Source organism: Zootoca vivipara, chromosome 13 (genome assembly GCF_965207765.1).
Source record: "Zootoca vivipara chromosome 13, rZooViv2.hap1.1, whole genome shotgun sequence".
NCBI classification, from domain to species: Eukaryota; Metazoa; Chordata; class Lepidosauria; order Squamata; family Lacertidae; genus Zootoca; species Zootoca vivipara.
The window spans coordinates 18,902,172-18,922,273 of NC_142596.1; positions in this window are offsets into that span (position 1 = coordinate 18,902,172).

Consider the following 20,102-nt stretch of genomic DNA (forward strand, 5'->3'; position numbering starts at 1 on the left):
CAGCGCAATAGCAATTGCTTAAGAGATTAATTAACTTGTCAAATAATTAAGCAGACAGCGCTGTAATCGAGGTTTCGGTTTCATAATTGATTTATCACTTTTGTAGGACTGAAGTCCTTTTTCTCTCTCCCACCCCCTTTTCTGACGGACTGAGATATCTATTAAATATCAAGCTATCTTAGATTTAAAGACAAGGTCTCACACATTTAATAGAATTATCCACTGGGTTTCTGGATCGGGGGGGGGGGGGGGAGAGGAATACGTGATCCACTGTAACGAATAAAATAGATCAGGCATCACTACAAAATAACTTTTATCCTACAAAGGACCAAGGCAGACTATTAGTTCACATAGATCCGTATTTAGGCCAACCAGTGTTCTCCATAAAAGGCGGTTCCTATTTATCTACTTGCATTTTGACGTGCTTTCGAACTGCTAGGTTGGCAGGAGCTGGGACCAAGCAACGGGAGCTCACCCCGTCACAGGGATTCGAACCACCAACCTTCTGATCAGCAAGCCCTAGGCTCAGTGGTTTAACCACAGCGCCACCTGGGTCCCAGTGTTCTCCATATTGCCTTGCAAAAATGTGTTTATTAGGCTCCATCTGCACTATGCAGGTAAAGCAGTATCACACCATTGTGAAGAGCCGTGGCTTCCCCCAAATTAAGGTTAAGGATGCTGAGAGCAGTCTGGTTGTTTCTCAGATAGTTATAGCAGTCAATCCCTCTTCTCAACCAATTCTGAAAATTGTAGCTCTATGAAGGAAATAGGAACCTCCTAGCAACTCTCAGCAGCACCGTTACAAAACTACAGTTCCCAGGATTCTTTTTTTCTTTTTTGGGGTGGGGGGGACCATGAATGTTTGAAGTGGTATCACATTGCTTTAAATGTATAGTGCAGATAGGGCCTTAGTCAACACGGCATACAAAAATGTGTTTATTAGGAGAAATTTGCACCAAGATTTTTGGGCACCTTTGCAAAGAAGAGTGGGACAGAAATTTTTAAAATGAACTAACGAAATCCCGGTGAATTTTAATGAGGATTTGTATGTGTCAAAATGTGGGAGACTGGATTTAAGAGTGGAAAAACGAGAAACTGAAGTTGAAGATTTGCCTACCGTACTCTGAACAAAACCTGTTATGAGAGTGGGCAAAGTGCCTACTCTCCCATTTTGGCCAAACAGCTACCGTATTTGGGTAGGGGTTGTTCCAGCCCTAAAAATAGCTAAGCTGCCTTCCCCTGGCCTACTTGGATATTTGATTCCCACAAACCCTGGAGAGGTCACCAAACCCTTAGAAATAAAACAGGCAAGCCCATCACACTGACAGAGATAAGACAGGGACAGTGATATATACTGCAGAGAGAGATCAGAAACTAGGGACTGCCTCAGTAGAGGCAATTGGAGCATGTGAAAGATTTGTAATGTTCAGACATGTTCCTCTGGTCCACAGGGATGCAGGGAAGAAGAGGAAGCAGGCGGGGGGTGCCAGAGAGGGAAACTTGAAAGCAGAGCTGAGAGAACAGAGAGGCACACATAGCCGGTTGGCTGCAGAGGTGAGGAATTGCATCTTGATTTGAAATCACTAGCCAGACCTTTGGCTGAAGGCTTCCAGTGTTCACCTAGTGCTGAAACATCAAAAATCTCTAGCTCTCGACATTGCACTGTGTGGCTATGTTTCCTACCCCTTATGTTGATGTTGTTCTAAAGACCAACAAAACAAATTCCTGCCCCTTATAACAAAACAGGGAGAGAGGGAGAGGGAGGGACGGTAATCAAGTTGACAGTGTCCTTTCTTTTCTCTCCTGACCTTTAATTTGGCTGCTTTGGATATTCTCCATGGGACCTATCAGGCATCGAGGCAGTGATGCATGGTGCTATTTTCGTGTTTCCCCTTTCCCAGAGCAGACCCTCGGCATCTCATTTGTAGTTGTTTGCTGTCATAGCTGATCTCTTTAAGGACTTAAGGGAGAGAACACTTTAATTAGCCCTGATGAAGTGGCAAGAACCAAGCAGAACCTGTTAGCTCTCAGCCTACGTCTGTTTGCATTTCCTGACACCGATACGTGAAGCTTTCCTTACTGCTCTTTTACAGTATCTTAACATTATTATGATCGTTTGGGGTTTTTAATAAAATATTTTAAATATGTTCGTCTCACAACCTCGTTGTCACCTACAAAGGACTTGCAAGCAATGCGGCATGCTAGAAAAAAACACATGGATGTGATGTGTGGATTTACATTTGTCGAGTTCAATGTAAATAAAAGGGAAGGACGTCAAGGCATCATAGATAGGAAGCTGCCTTATGTTAGGGCCACATTATTTGAAGCACCACTCTAACACTTTAGGCAGTCACAGATTCACTCAAAGAATTCTGGGAGCTGTAGTTTGCTTAAGGCGCTGAGAGTTATTAGGAGACCCCTATTTCCCTCCCAGCACTAGAGTGGCTTAACAATCAGTCTTCCCAGAGAACTCTGGGAACTGTAGTTCTAGGTGGGGAGTAGGAGTCTCCTAGCAATTCTCAGCATCCTTATCAAAGTACAGCTCTCAGAATTCCTTTTTGGGGAAACCATTACTGTTTTAAGTGGCATCACAGTACCTTAAAGGTATGGTGTGAATGTGGCCCAAGTCAAACCACTGGTCCATCTAGGTCCATATTGTCTTCACTGACTGGCAGTGGCTTTCCAGGGGTTCAGGCACTGGTCTTTTCTGGACCTACTTGGAGACACCTGGAGAAGGATCCGGGCTCTTTCCTGTGCAAAGACCTTCTATGTACTCTACCACCTGTGTGTAAGGGCCATTGTAGATAATAACAGTAGAGCATACATCGGCAACCTCTGGCCCATGGGCCGGATATGGCCCATGGGCCGGATATATGCCCACGGAGGCCGTTTATCCGGCCCACAAGCTGCGAGGTCACCGAGCCGCTTGCTCAGCAAGTCCCCCACGCACTGCACTAAACTGCTGCAGCGCGGCATGGGAACTCACCAAGAGGCACCGGAAATGGCGCCTGCGCCTGTGCAGATGCTGAAAATCATGGCTGCGGCTGCGCAGATGCCAAAAACCGCTTCTGCGCAGACACTATTTCTGGTGTCTGCGCAGCTGTAGAAGCGATTTTTGGCACTGCGGACATGCGCAGAAACGATTTCCGGCGCCCCGGACATAGGCAGTGTGGCGCCAGAAATCGCCTCTGCCCATGTCTGGCCCACAGACAATAGTCCGTGTGAATGCTCCGGCCCATGGCCAGAAAACGTTGTCGACGCCTGCACTAGAGGAAGAATGTTCGTGTTGCCACAACATTACTTCAATGGAATATTTTGTCAAGTGGAATATTTTCACACATTCAAAGCCAGTCATTAACAGCTGCAATTCTATGCATGTCTGCTCAGAAGTAAATCCTATTGAGTCCATTGAGTGGGGATGGATTCCAGCCTAAGTGTAAAAAAATCAAACTTAGAATTCATCGTTCATTTAACTCATCTAAACCTCATCTTTCCATCCAGATCTTGAAGGGAGCTTATGAAAGTGAAAAAACAACAACAGAACAATTGCAAGACCGATAATGACGGAAGAAGAGAGAACACAGAGTATAGTAGCAAGCTGTCTAAAAAGAGTAGGCCTGTGTGAAAATTGAATCCTAAAATTCTCCATGTTATTGAGGCGGGGGGGGGGGGGGGTTAGTGGAGCGGGGGGGTTGGGGGGAGGGAACCTTTCACTGTATATTTTCCAGTGGAAATCTGCCCCTAATTTTTGAAAATCTGAAAGAATAAAAATGACAAATTTCAGTTCACATAACATTGAATGAAATCCTGCTGTTCATATTGACAAATCTATGGGCTAAGAGAGAAGGAGAGGAAGGTGGGGGGAAATCCCATTGTTTCCCCCTACCATCTTAAAATAATATCAAACCACATTAAAATGAGATTGACAGCTTCTTCCCAAAATTCACAGATTACAAAACTGTGAAGGCCATTTCACTGAATATTCTCCTTGAGTGGATTGAAATTCTACAACAATTGTGCTTCTCCTTCCTTTGCGGAAGGCCTGTAGCTCAGTGGCAGAAAATCTGCTTTGCATGAACAAGATCCCAAGTTCAATCCCCGGCCTCTCCAGGTAGAACTGAAAGAGACCCTTGTCTAAAATCCTGGAGAGGCATTACTGGTCATTGTAGACAGTCCTGAGCTAGTTGGACCAATGACACTGATTCATTATAAGATGTTGTTGTTGCTTAGTCGTTTAGTCGTGTCCGACTCTTCGTGACCGACCCATGGACCATAGCACGCCAGGCACTCCTGTCTTCCACTGCCTCCCGCAGTTTGGTCAAACTCATGCTGGCAGCTTCAAGAACACTGTCCAACCATCTCGTCCTCTGTCTTCCCCTTCTCCTTGTGCCCTCAATCTTTCCCAACATCAGGGTCTTTTCCAGGGAGTCTTCTCTTCTCATGAGGTGGCCAAAGTATTGGAGCCTCAGCTTCAGGATCTGTCCTTCCAGTGAGCACTCAGGGCTCATTTCCTTCAGAATGGATAGGTTTGATCTTCTTGCAGTCCATGGGACTCTCAAGAGTCTCCTCCAGCACCATAATTCAAAAGCATCAATTCTTTGGCGATCAGCGTTCTTTATGGTCAAGCTCTCACTTCCACTTCCATACATCACTACATTATAAGATAGCCTCCTACAATCTTGTATATATTCCTATGATCTTGGGCCAAACTCTCTCTCTCTGCCCCCACCTCCCAGCTTATCCTACCTCTCAGGGTTGTTATGTGACTAAAAGGGAAGTGGCAGAATCGTGTGTGCTGATAATAATGTAATTAGAAATAAAAGAAATGTTTTCATTAGCAGTGTCTGAGTGTGATTCAGCACACCCCTAGTTTATTTTTCATTAGAGCTGGCAATGACACAGCTGTAGGGGGGCAGGAGGAAGCCAGCCATAACTGTGGAAATATGGCTTTCTAAGTGGGATGCCTTTGGATGGCTGTTGGCAAGGTACATTCTTCTACCTAATTGACAAAGCAGATGCTTTGAAAATAAAACAAGCCCCTTTGCCGCTCATCCCTTGCACTCAGCAGGACTGGCATTCACTCACGAACTCCTGCATCAAAGACAAATGAATCAGCCCCAGCACTTACTTATAAATAGTTCCCCATTAAAAGCTCGACAGTAACAACTCCAAAAGACAATGGGCCCTGTGTGACTCTCACGCGCACAACAGTTCATAGGCTTCACTCCAATTATCCCCAAAGATAATTGTAAAGATAACACCGTTTAAAATATCTAATGTTTTATTCAATATTGTGGTGAGTTTCAATTACTCCCAATTATAATTCAACAGCTTTCTATTTAAAACAATTATTGTCTTTTCCAACGTGCTCCAAGTCAAATAAATGGCATGCCACTATTCATCATTGGTTTGTGCCTTCTCCTTCTTTCTCGGGACCCCCACCTTCCTTCTTGCTTCTGGGGCTGCCTCTTTGATTCTTGTCAAACCTACCCAACTCTTTCCTCAAAAGGCATCTTCCAAATAGGCAACAACATCATGTTTGCTTGAAAAGCAGATACCCTGGAAAAGTCCCCAGATGATCAAAATCAATTCCACTCATTCAAAATCAATAGGGGTCTATTGAGAGGCCGTAAGGATCTGCTTGCAGCAGCATCTTGAGTCTAGCACATGGGTAGGCCCAGGGGCTGGATCCGGTCCAATCGCCTTCTAAATCCGGCCCACAGACGGTGCAGGAATCAGTGTGTTTTTACATGAGTAGAATGTGTCCTTTTATTTAAAGGTCTCTGTTTGATAAGATTGCAAAATGGCTTGGTGAGAGGCTGCACATTTCTGTAAGCTACCAGTAAGTGAGGGAGCCACAACTATAGTGCCCGCTAACATTTGCCTTCTTGGCCTACAGGACTGCAGGGAGAAATATTCCATTCATCCAGGAGACACACCAACTTTTTCTGTTGTCTGTGTTGCAGAATTTTGTCCTTGCTGGGCTTGAGTAATCCAAAAGCCCTCTGACCCACAGCCATCAACAGGATCCAAGCTCAAGTGTGCAGTGAGTGAGTAAAGACATTTCCCCAAAAGTATTGAATCAACCACGTTCTACAAATCCTCCGGACCTCATGCGTGGAATTAAATTCCAAGAATAGCAAATGAGGAAAGGCTAAGGTGTCAGGGACTGAGCAGAGGAGGAGGACAATGGAGAGGGGAGTGATGTCAGTGGCTGGGCAGAGGAGGAGGAATGGTGGAGACCGCCTCCCCATCCTGACCCTTTCCAGGGAGGAGGAAGAGGAAGACAGTATAGATTTACAACAGTGGTTTGCGGGAGGTTACATGTCAGAGGCAGATGAGGGGGGAAAGTTGGTAAATCATGGGAGAGGAGCAGTGCCAGATTTATGTATAGGCTAAGTAGGCTGAAGTTTAGGGCCTCTAAATATAGGGGGACTCCCCAGCCCACCCGCTCCCCAACGGGCAGTCTCCCCTCTCTCAAAATTGCAAACGCAAGACTGTGCTATTAACAGAAATCCTTCTAGTTGGTTATTTGGTTCGGCAACTTCCGTGCACATGACATGTGATGCTAATTTAAGGCTAACAGATTTTTTTTCAATGAATCCGGGGACACTTTGATTGATTGATTAATTAATTAATTACTACACGTTTGGGATATTGATGCTGCAGGGATGGCACTGCAGAGGGGCGGCCGCCGCCTTGACCACAACCGCCGTGTTTCCCCATCTTCAGAGGCTTCTATCTTCTTCCTCCATGAGCCTGGGCAGCCCCTGAGTTGTTGGTTCTTCGGTGGTGGTGGGGAAGCGGTGCATGGTGGGTCAGGCATGGAAGTTGGAGAAGGAGGGCTGAGAGCGGCGGCGGCAGCAACGGTGAAGGGGGAGGAGCGGGCAGCAGGAAAGCGCCAATTTTCGGGCTGTCCGCTCCTTCCCCTTTGCCGACAGCAATAGCAAAGGGGAGGAGCGGGCAGCGCAAAATTGGCTGCCTTTGCTCCATAACACGCAGCAACTTTCCCCCTTCTGTTTTAGGAGGGGGGAAGTGCATGTTGTGGAGTGAAAAATATGATACTTAATTGAGAAGGGGGTTGCAACAAAAACACTGGGGCCTAATTTGAATAGTAGAGTGCCTGGTATCTGGTGGGCAGTCTCTTTCCACACTGTGGCAGCAGTCCAAAGCACTTGTCAGGAGAGGTATGAGATTCATGTGAGGGTCAGATGCCTTGTCAATCCCAGCGGGTATATTACAGGAAGACCCAGCCTGCCCAGGCTCACCATCTCCCAGAACCAGGTGAGCCTTAAAAATAGGAGACCAAAGAGCCTGAATACAGAGGGCACTTAGTGCCACCCGTAGAGAAGGTGGTGGTGATGACGAAAGAGGAAGTGGGAGATACGGGGGGGTGAAGATTAACTCAGGACAACACCATTATCCAAGAGGCTGGGTTCTATGGCCTCTCTCTGTAAAGTTTGAAATAAAAAAGGACTGTAAGAAACTTTTCCTTCTCTTTATATTTCCCTGCACAACCAGCCAGGAGCCGCTGGCAGCACCCTGACAGAGGGGGAGATTGTGCTAAGCCCTTTCTTGAAATTATCTGTTGTTGTGAACTATTCATTGTGCTCAATTTCTTCATTTGCTGTTTGTTGTGTTTAGGAGCCCTGTCCTGTGTATGTTTACTTACAAGTGGGTCAGTGGGCCTTTGGGGAAGAGCCATAGGTAAATGACACAACATCTGTCTTCCATGCAGAAGGTGCCAAGTTCAATCATCGACATCTCTAGGTAGGGCTGGGAGGGACTCCTTCCTAAAACCCTGAGAAGTCACTGCCAGTCAGTATAGACAATAATGTATGAGAGGGACCTATTTTCTGACTTGAAATAGGGCAGCTTCCCGTGTACCTAATTTTCTGAAATGGGCACAGACCAGTGTAGCAAATCGTGTTTCCTTTTTGTCATGCGAATATAGCTGCAATGTCTGTCTATGCTGGAGCTATTCTAAGGCCGATTTGCTGCTGAGGTGGCACGATTAAAGAATTAACCGTTGTCCTAACTGTCCATCCTTCTTGCCTCCATCAAAAGCAATTAAAGTGGATTATGTATATTTTGTAAGGGGAATGTCTTTCATTTCAATGCTTGGTGTGACTCCAGGGAGGATTAGGGAGCCCAACTGAATGAGATAATTTGCATAAATTAGGTCACATGGAACTAATAAATTTGCATTCAGATAAGGGTCTTTGTGATGAAGCAATGTCTTATGTAGCAGTGGGCAAAAGACCTGGTTCTATAGCTTTACTCCCTTGGTTGTACGCCTGAAAGCTTAGTGGTGTGTTCTGACATACGTTTCCACTTTATTATTGCCCGGGAAGAGGGCATACATTCCCCCCCTCCCCGAAGTAGTTTATTAAAAAGCTTTTATCTTCTTTCCCCTCCCACACACCGATCTTGTAGAATTGGAATTATTCTAAAACTGGATCTATACCTGCAAGCATATGAGATGGGACACTTTTAAGGATGTGGGAAGCTAGCAGCCTTTTAGTAGTTCAGACAAAGAACAGGAGAGGAGCTCTGCTGGATCGGGCCAGTGGTCCATCCTGTCCAGCATCATGTTCTCACAGTGGCCAACCAGATGCCTGAGGGAAACCCTTGTGCAAGGCCTGAACACAACAGCCTTCTGCCCACTTGCTTGCTCAGCAACTGGGAATCAGGAGCACACGGCTTCTGACAGTGCAGGGAAACAGTGCATGGAAAATGCAGCCAATGGCATAGCACTGTTCACCAGCACCTGGGGGGGGTGCATGCACATCCACACTGGGTGGTGGTGGGACACGGAGGGTGCTCTTCACACTTTGTGCTTCCCAGCCCTCGCTGATGGGTGGCCACTCATGCACATAGGGGATGGGGTGTGGAGTGATCTTTGCCCCAGTTCTTCAGCTCCTGCTGCCACAAGGTGGGTCCTCAGCCACTGGGTGGGACACAGAGGGCATGCGGTGGAGCTTTCTTGGGGGGGGGCACCTGGTTCATGCCTCCCCAGATTGTGTGCCCAGGGCAATGGGCCCCCTGAGTCAAGGCTTCAGGGAATCCTATCCCTCCCATGGTGAGATGCCAAGAAGCAGAAAAACAAGAAGAGTTCTTACCAAGTCTTTTATTCAATATTCACAGAGAGAGGAGGAATGTGGTCTCTCTTAGATAATGGTGTTGCTCTAAGTAAAGTCCCACCCCCTCAGCCCCTCCAATTCTATATCACCCCTGCACCTGCTGACCTGTGCTTTCTGCTTCTGAGCTTTCTGTTTTACTGCTCTCAATGCATGCCTGGTTTGGGGAGAGGGGGTGGGGGTTCAGGAACGCTTTCAAGAGACACTGAGTCTGTCAGCTGTCTTTCCCCTGGTGCTGCTTCTTTCTGTTGATCTCCCAAAATTTCCCAGCTTCTCCCCTCTGCAGCCTCTGAACTATGACCATCTGCAAACCACTGTTCTAAATCTATACTGTCCTCCTCTTGGGAAGGTGCAGGAAGGGGGGGTAGTCCCCACCATTTCTCCTCAGTCCAGCCCCTGACACCCTGGCACACGTGCGCGCGCACACACACACACACTACACCACTGAACATCCACAGTGGCGAGTAGCCTTCTCCTCCATGAATTTCTATAACCCTCTTATAGTTAATTGAACTTCAGATTGGACAAAATATAAATAAAACCAGCAGCTTTGAAAATATGCAATAATAATAATAATAATAATAATAATAATAATAATAATAATAATAATAATAATTATACATGCCAAACATACACATCTGGTGGGCTTTCCTACGATGAATATTTTCTTTTAAGCATGTGCCCAAAAGAAGTCCAGCGAAGGTGCCTGGAATGGAATGTGTATGAATATATCCTACCTAAGAGTCTTTAGAAAAAGAAGAGGAAAAAAGGAACTGAAGGAGGGCAAAATTTGAACACGAATCCTCAGATCTATGACTTTGTATGCATGGTGTTAATAGGGTGCTGATTGATTATAATACAGAAGTGGTCAGAATAGTCTCTTAAGACATCCTTCATTTGCTGAGGAAAGTCTTCAGGGAGAATTGTCACAGTTCCGGGGAGCTGTAGACCCTTGATTTATCCACTCCTTGAATTTTGCAGGCAGTGCATTCTTCTCAACAGCTTTTAATTAAAATAATGCTCATGTATCTGTTCAATTGAGACCCTCAGGGTGTCTTTCCTTCGCCTTGGGCAGGCTTGACCCTCCAGGCAGATGCGGAAGCCAGCCATGCTGGTACAATTCAAGGGGTGCTCACCATACCGGTAGCAGTGTTTTGAGACTAGGGGTCTCCTGTATGGATCACTCCCTCAGTCACATGGGGCTCTGGGTGGCTTCACATTCGGTTCACAAACCTACTTGATTTGCACTTCCCAACTCATGAAGCAAAATGTAATATGGACCAATATTCACACGTCTCTGAATTTTGCAAAGGCAAATGACAAAAATGCAAACTGTCAACACAGGAAGAACATGATATTCATAAATGCAACCTGGTGACCACATTGTCCCAGAGTTGGCTTTGTTTCCTTGCAAAATGATAAGACCTTCAAGTTAAACTCTGATTAATTAACAGACTGTCCATTGCCACACTCAAAAAATGTCAACTCCAGGGGGTGGGGGCAGAAATCTCGAATAAATAAACTAGATGCCGAATGAAGTCTGGATTCCTTGCAATGAGAATCATAGAATCATAGGGTTGGAAGAGACCACAAGGGCCATCCAGTCCAACCCCCTGCCAAGCAGGAAACACCATCAGAGCATTCTTGACATATGCCTGTCAAGCCTCTGCTTAAAGACCTCCAAAGAAGGAGACTCCACCACACTCCTTGGTAGCAAATTCCACTGCCAAACAGCTCTTACTGTCAGGAAGCTCTTCCTAATGTTCAGGTGGAATCTTCTTTCTTGTAGTTTGAATCCATTGCTCTGTGTCCGCTTCTCTGGAGCAGCAGAAAACAACCTTTCACCCTCTTATATATGACATCCTTTTATATATTTGAACATGGCTATCATATCACCCCTTAACCTTCTCTTCTCCAGGCTAAACATACCCAGCTCCCTAAGCTGTTCCTCATAAGGCATCATTTCCAGGCCTTTGACCATTTTGGTTGCCCTCTTCTGGACACGTTCCAGCTTGTCAGTATCCTTCTTGAACTGTGGCTCCCAGAACTGGACACAGTACTCCAGGTGAGGTCTGACCAGAGCGGAATACAGTGGTACTATTACTTCCCTTGATCTAGAAATCATACCATCTTTAGGCACCAGAACATGGATGCCCTGCTATAAACTTGTTACCATGTGTTAGAGGGACATCTGCCAATGCTCCACAAGCTTCCTCTCAGGACCAGCTGAGTATTGGATGAGATCTCAGAGTGGCCAACCAGATGCCTTTGGGAATCCCTCAAGAAGGACCCAAGCACAAGTTCACACTTCCCTTCTGTGGTTTCCAGCAACTGGCATTCCAAAGCATTACTGCTGGACTATTCATGGGTTTTGTCATATCGGAAGTCAAACTCTGGGTGTCTACTCAACATGCATTACAGCAGTAATTAACTTTGCTTCACTTCCTGCTCATTTCGCAGGTGATAGACCTGGGGCGTGTTGAGAATGTTTGTACAGTACAGACAAAATGACCACATTACCTACAAATTGTGCTCTAAGCAGGCTACCAGATCCTATCTGCCAATGTATTGTCCATAGTGGCGGCAGTAAGACCCAGCATAGAAATTAAAGCTATGTGTGCTTTGCAGAACTCTGCAAATTGTGTCTGGAATGAAATTTCCATAGTGACAACAACAACAACGTTTTGTATTTTTTTAAATAAAAAAAAGCAATGATTTTTATTGCCATCCACCTCAGCTTGCAAGCTTGGCTAAAACTGTCATGTGAAAAACTCCAAAGATCTCATCAGAGCTGGCATCAACACCTGGTATATTTGGGCATCTGCCAGGGCCCCATGGTATGTCACACCACTCATGCCTGCCCTAAGCCTCGCTATACTTTAATTCCTTTGCACCCTGGTGCTCTAAGCAGCTGAGTTGAGTTGCTGTTCTAATTTCTTGCAATGTCCCTGACACAGCTTCGCTCTGGGGCATGATGAGAAATTAAAATGGTGGACCTCTGCCAACCAATGCTTCTATTGCCCACCTCTATGAGTAAGCTTGCCAGGGCTCACCGACCGAAAATGCAGATGCAATCACACAGATCATATCCAAAATCAAACACACACGCACACACACACACTGTAGAAAGGAAAATATATTAATCAAAATAGGCCGGAAAGACTCGGCCAACTGCATATGTTCCAATTCTAGAATTAGAATTGGCACTGCTCAAACTCTCAGCACAGTGAAAGAATGGAACAGAAGAAATCGTTTCCCCCTTAAACTGAAATAGGGTGCTGAATGGGAACTGCATTACTGTACACAGTTCGCTGGTTGCATACCCTCCAACATTTATCTGATGAATATAGGGATGTCCTATTCAATTATTATTATTACCACTATCATTATCATTATTATACTGTTTATACTCTACCCATCAGACTAGTTTGCCCCAGCCACTCTCAACGGCTTCCAACATATATAAAAACATAACAAAATATTAAACATGAAAAAACTTCCAGGTGGCTTGGGGGTCGGATAACTCCAAACCCTCCAACATTTCTCCAGTGAAAATAGGGACATACTACTGAAAAGCAGGACATTCGGGATCAAATCAGAAACTGGGACAGCTTCTGTAAATCTGGGACTCTCCCTCGAAAATATGGACACTTGGAGGGGCTGTGGTTGTTAAAAGCTCCTGGCATTTGTGGACAGTCTGTGTGGTAAGACTCTAAACCAGGGGTCAGCAAACTTTTTCAGTTGGGGGCCGGTCCACTGTTCCTCAGACCTTGTGAGGGGCCAGACTATATTTTGAAAAAATATATGAATGAATTCCTATGCCCCACAAATAACCTAGAGATGCATTTTTTAAAAAAGGACACAATCTACTCATGTAAAAACATGCATATTCCCGGACCATCCGCGGGCCAGATTTAGAAGGTGATTGGGCCACATCTGGTACCCGGGCCTTAGTTTGGGGGACCCCTGCTCTAAACCATTGGGTGGGGGGGGGCACTACTGCTCCTTCTGCTCCTCTTCCACCTTGGAGTTTAATGGAGTGTAGAAAGCTATCTCATATTGAGTGCAACACATTGTATCATCTAGCTCAAGACTGTCTACACAGACAGGCAGCTCCAGGATTTCCGTCAGAGTTCTCTCCCATCCAGGGCCAGATTTACATTTGATGAAGGTAATGGGGCCCTTTATATGTCCAGCTGTCCTTTGTCAACAACAAATTGTCACTGTTTATTTGTCTTGAATTTATGCTATATGGAAATTTATGGACCTAATAGGTCCATGACACAACACAAAACACTGTTGCTGTAGGTAGGCTTTATTTTATTTGTTTTTTATCTTATATTTTGGAAATGTACATCCAGTTTTTTCCCCTTTAATTTTTTTGGGGGGCCCCCAAGAGAGTGGGGCCCTAAGCTATAGTTTCTTTAGCTTATATGTAAATCCGGCACTGCTCCCATCCTTACAGTTTCCAGTGTTCCCTTTGTAGAGGGGTTGTTTGTTAAGCCACTCTGAGAAGTGTAACTCTGGGAGGGGAATAAGGATCTCCTAACAACTCTCAGCACCCTTAACAAACTACACTTCCTGAAATTCTTTGAGGGGAGCCATGCCTGTTTAAAGCAGCTTTAAATAGTGCTTTAGATGTGTTGTGCGAATGTGGCCTCAGCTGCAAGACTGAGAATCTCACAGGAAGATTAAATGGTGTTCATTGACTCTCAGCATCCCACGCAGAGATGGAAAAGAATGAATTCTCCTAACAAAATAGCAGTACAGTGGTAGCTTGGTTTGCATACATTTTGGATTACAAACACATCAAAGCCAGAAGTGCATGTCTTGGTTTGCAACCTTTTTTTTTTTTTTGGATTACAACCCATTTTTGGGGATTACAATCAAAAAAATTTGGCGAAAGCACACCTTGGGTAATAATAATAATAATAATAATAATAATAATAATAATAATAATAATAATTTAATACCCCGCCCATCTGGCCGGGCGGCTTCCAACAAACATTAAAATACATCAAATATCACAGATTAAAAACTTCCCTAAACAGGGCTGCCTTTAGGTATTTTCTAAATGTCAGGTAGTTGTTTATCTCTCTGACCTCTGATGGGAGGGTGTTCCACAGGGCGGGTGCCACTACCGAGAAGGCCCTCTGCCTGGTTCCCTGTAGCTTTGCTTCTCGCAGCGAGGGAACCGCCAGAAGGCCCTCAGCGCTAGACCTGTTTTGGTTTACAAACGGACCTCCGGAAACGGATTTTGGTTGTAAACCAAGGTACCACTGTATTGACTTTTGCTAGCAGCATCGCTTGCTGTTCCTTCTTGAGAGCTCACAGCAGGCTGAGTGGGAGACCTCCAGGGCAACGCTGGACAGGGCAGGAGCCACACATAAGTACTGATGCTGCTCTGAGGTTTTGTGATCAACTGCTTGCCGTGTTCCCTGTACTCTCTTGGGGTGCAGCTTGTTAGAAGTGACATAAAAGAGAAATCTTAAGCACCAAAATATGCAGGGCCGTAAATCATGCAAGACACTTACATTGCATGTTTCTTATCCCCTCGCAAAATATAAGCATGAGTATATAGTCCGTTTTCTGCCTTCTTAAAAAAGGGGGCCCGTCCGCACTGTACCTTTAAAGCAGTATTGCACTACACCATACTCTCAAACATTTCTCCAATGAAAATAGGGACATCATATTCAATAATAATAATAATAATAATAATAATAATAATAATAATAATAATATTTTTATACCCACCCATCTTACTGGGTTGCCAATTTGGGAGGCTTCCAACATGTATAAAAACATAATAAAACATTAAACATTTTAAAAAACCCAACTTTCCTATACAGGGAAGCCTTAAGATGTCTTCTAAATGTTGTATAGTTAGTTACTTATCGCTTTGGTCGGGGGTTGCATATCTCCATACCCTCCAACATTTCTCTGGTGAAAATAGGGGTGTTCTAGGGGAAAGTGGGACATTCCGGAATCAAATCAGAAACCAGGACGGCTTCTGTAAATCTGGGACTGTCCCTGGAAAATAGGGACACTTGGAGGGTCTGCTACATTACACAGTCAAGGCTTCCCCCAAAGAATTATGGGAACTGCAGTTTACGGGTTCTGAGACTTGAAGACCCCTATTCTCCTCCCAAAGCAACAATTCCCAGAGTGGTTTTACAATCAATCCGTCTACCCATGGAACTCTGGGAACTAGCCTATTGTTGAAAGGTAAATTGTAAATTAATAGCTCTTCTCACCACTGGCATGGAGCCCACAGCCTTGTTGGGTCACCCAATGGGGCAGCTGCTCAGAGAACCATGTTTAGGCCTCCAGAGAAGCACCATCCATGTTAACGAAATCAAATGGGGGTTGAGGAAAGTGGATCTAACCGAGTCTTAATTTCTCTTTCTTGCAATAAGTGCAGAAAAATCTCTCTTGGAAGGTGAAACCTTTCAGCTTCCATCACCTCATGTAGTTAAATAACACTCTTTTGTATATTCCGAGCCATAAATGTAAGGTATGATTCACAGTTATTACACTTGATTGTATGTAGATCCTAATCAGAACCACACTGGGCCAAACTTCCTTGAGAACCATAGGAGCTGAAGTTTTGCAAAGTTGTCCTAAAGCCATGTTCCACTTCACCAATTGTTTCAGAAGAGAAACCCACTATGGAGGATTTTCCTTGTGCTTTTGAGCCCTGGCCTCATTAAGAGAAACTAGCTACACTCCAAGTACTTTTACAAACCACTTAATCCAACAACAACAACAACAACAACAACAACAAAACTTGACACAAGGGATCTCACTTAGGTTTTGTTCGGGATTCATTTTTGACCCATTAAACAAACCAGTCTTAGCTAATACTAACAAAGGAGAGATGTTTAAGAAACAAATAAGTTCATTACCTATTTTATTTGTCCCTCAGTATTTATTAAGAGTCTCTCCCCTCCCATCACCACCAATCTCTCAGAATTGCTTTCCTCTTTCTTTACATCCAATTCTAAAAGTTTACAGCTGTATTTATGATGTTATAAATGATAAGATCTAAAAATACAACTGCAATCTTGGGTGCTGGTGCCTCCCACCCCAATGTGTTCTAAAGAGACCATCCAGGGATACCATTTAGAGAGGGTGGGAACATTCCCACAAACTGGGATTTTTGAACACATGGGTCTCTGCTTATTAGGAGGTTTAATCACAACAAAAAAACCCAACCAAACTCCACTTATTTCTTTTGTAATTTAATTCTTTTCTTTATTTATTACAAATAATATTTCACTCCATGTTTTCTTCTGAAGACACAGACACAATTGATATGTCCAAGAAGAACCATTATGAGATTTTGGATATAATATCCAACTTTCATCTTGGGAAAAGTTATGGAAAGAGGAAATAAAATTTACTGCATGCTGTTCATTGAAAGAAAATGATGTGAAAATGATGTATCGTTGGTATCTAACACTGAGTAAAATCGCGAAAATGTATAAAACAAGTTCAAATCTGTGTTGGAAATGTAAAGGGAAGGAGGGTACTTTTTACCATATGTGGTGGATATGTGCACCGGTAAAAGCATTCCGGGAAATGATATATAATGAATGAAAGAAAATGTTTAAAAATACATTGTTAAAAAACCAGAAGCTTTTTTGTTAGGTATAATACGTGAAGAGATACCAAAAGAGGATAAAACACTTTTTATGAACGCAACGACGGCAACGAGAACGCTACTACCCCAGAGATAGAAGGAAGGAGAAATACCAACAAAAGAAGACTGGAAGAAAAAAAACCGATGGAATATGCAGAGATGGCGAAACTGATGGGGAAGATCAGAAACCAGGAAGATCAAGTATTTTTAAAAGACTGGAGTACATTCTTAAACAGTTAAAATCGTTGGCAGGGATGTAATGACACTTGTAATGTGGAACTAACTATGGTAAACTATGGATTTCCAGAGTTGATTTGACTCCTGGCCTGTCCTCTCCAATTCCTCCCTCCATGCTTTAGCGTTTAAAGTTTAGAATGTCCTCCTACATTGAAATTAATGTTCTACGTTTCTTACCCTGTGTTTTTTGTGTGTGTGTGTGTGTGTGTGTGCGCGCGCGCGTGCGCACTTGGTTTTGTTTTCTGAACATTGCCAGGCCCTGGCAGGCTTTTTCATTAAACAACAAACGGGTCATACGATGGAATACTCAGTATATCATTATCAGATGCCAGAATCATATTCTCTGTGTAATGCATGCATCTCTGTACATAGACATAAATAATCCATTCTGTTACTCCACAGAGGACTTCACTCAGATATTGCCTTGGGCCAAAAGTGAAGAGTGGGAGAGGGAGATTAATACAATTGCAATGTTGAGAAATGCTGCTCAGACTTCAGCAGAGCTGATTTTTTATATATATTAAAAATTGAAGGGGGGGGTCATTGTTGCCGGAATCTAGATGATTATGCAGGTGGAAGGGAAGGGAGATTTTCTTTCTTTCTTTCTTTCTTTCTTTCTTTCTTTCTTTCTTTCTTTCTTTCTTTCTAAAAACGAAAATTCCACCGCTTGCTTTGAAGACCTATTTCCAACATGCCATGCGAAATGTAAATGGCCAGCCAAGCTGGAAATGAGCTGGCATGCTTTGAATATTTGCAAATATCCAAGCCACTGGGGATCGCAGGACCCTGTCTTATATGGAGTCGCTCCAGCTCTGTCTGCTCTGACTGGCAGCACCTCTCTGGGGTTTCAGGAAGAGGTCTCTCCTAGCCCAGCCTAGAGATGTTGAGGATTGATCCTGGGTTCTTCTGCATACAAGGCAGAAGTTCTGCCACTGAGCCACAGCCCTTCCCCGTGATGATAATGGTGATGACATATATGTGTGAGCTGTGCTACATTTCTCAACATAGATCACCTGCAGAATGCTTGCTGTCTTTGCCCATTTTCTGAAAAGACCCAGAATTGATAGTGGAACAAGTAACAATAGCAATTAATCCTAGTTTTACTGTCATCATCATCATCATCATCATCACTTTTAATTTGTATACCGCCTTTCTATCATACAATACTCAAAGCGGTTTACAAGCTGAAGAAACAGAATCTCATGAAATACAAAACAACCTTATAACTGTCTAATGCAATACAAAAATATGATAATAAAACATAGCTTTAAAATAAGCAATCAAATAATGTAACGTTCAACAATCATTACAATAGTATAGAATAATATCAGCATATGAAAATTAAACAGAAACCCACTCTTAACATTTACAATAAATAATTTCAGAACAATAATCAATAAAACAACAGCAAGCCACAGTGCATAAAACAAATACAATACAAATTGAAAAATAGAGACTGGAGGGTGAGGCAAGGCAGGTGGAAAGAGGCCTTGCCTGATGGAGTCTCTCCCCTCACAGTTCTTCCTCCAGGCACAGCTTCCTTATGAGGAGTCCCAGGGCTGGAGGGGATGGGGCAAGGCAGGTGGAAAGAGGCCTTGCCTGATGGAGTCTCTCCCCTCACCTGTCAACATGATTCCCCACCTGCTTTGTGGCAGGCCCTGGAATTAGGCAGTGTGGTATACTGGTTAGAGTGCTGTACTTTGACTGTGGACATTCAAACTTCAGCTATGAAGCCCATTGTGTGTTCATGTCCCCAACACTAGTTATTGTGTAGACAGATGGATTAACTCAGGCATCCCCAAACTTTGTCCCTCCAGATGTTTTGGACTACAAATCCCATCATCCCTGACCACTGGTCCTGTTAGCGAGGGATCATGGGAGTTGTAGGCCAAAACATCTGGAGGGTCGCAGTTTGGGGATGCCTGGATTAATTGAATGTACCGGTATGACTTACATTGCACTTTCTAGGTGGTACAGAAAAGTCAAAGCACAAGTTTAATTTCCAACACAGCCATGACGTTTACTGGGTGACATTGAGCCAATCTCTCACTCACACTTTCAGTCTAACCTACCTTGCAGGGTTGATGTGAGAATAAGAAATAGGAGAAAGGACCTTTGTATACTACCTTGAGCTCCCTAGACGACCAAATGAGTAATGACAGTGAGTTTTTCCTTTTGTCCTAGAATATGCTGTGAATATGAACATTCCACTTAGCTATACAGGAGCCATAGCTCAATGTTAGCGCAACAACTTTGCATGCAGAAGGTATCACAGGTTCAATCCCCGGCATCTCCAAGTTGGGCTGGGAATGCTCCTTGCTTGCAACCCTGGAGAGCCACTGCCAGTCAGTGTAGACAATACTGAACCATGGTCTGACTCGGTAAAAGGCAGCTTCTTTTGTTCCTATGCTTCTTGCATTTGCCTATTCAATTTTTAAACTCCCATCAACCGTGACATTAACAAAGGATCTTGAGGTTGAAGACAAAATAACACGTGTTGAACAGTTTCTTAGCAGCAAGGAAAGGTGTTGGCAGCCTCAATGAGCTGCCGAGGTTATTGCCTTCCAGGGCTCAGAAATCTGAATGCACAGAGCTTATAGGCAAACAACTGAAAGCTGAACTCTGGGGCACTCGCAGTTTGCGAAGAAAAGCTCGCATTTCATTCTAACCACCCTCCCGCCTCCTGTTTCCCCATAAGCCACAATTTCTGTCTGGTAGTCAACTCCTTGCACAGTCAGACGGCCTCCGTGGGCTTTAGAAGTTCATTAATTAGCATCTTTTTTAAATGCTTGGATAATATTCTCCTATTCTGGGCCATTTCCCCAAGTCCTAATTTTAATAAAGCTGGTGCTTATGAACATTTCAATATTAAAGCCCTTGGTTACTGGCAGATGGAAGATGCATTTTAAAAGACAGAAGATCAAGGAGGACTTAAACAGCTAGTACAACTCCTCTATTTCCCTCCCCCCCCTTTGCCCTGGGATCCATGATACTTTTCAGATAAAATATTGTCTTAAGAGGCAGCTACTCTTGTGTGAATGTGTCTAGCTTGGAATCAGGATAAAAGAGGCAGCCATGCCTGG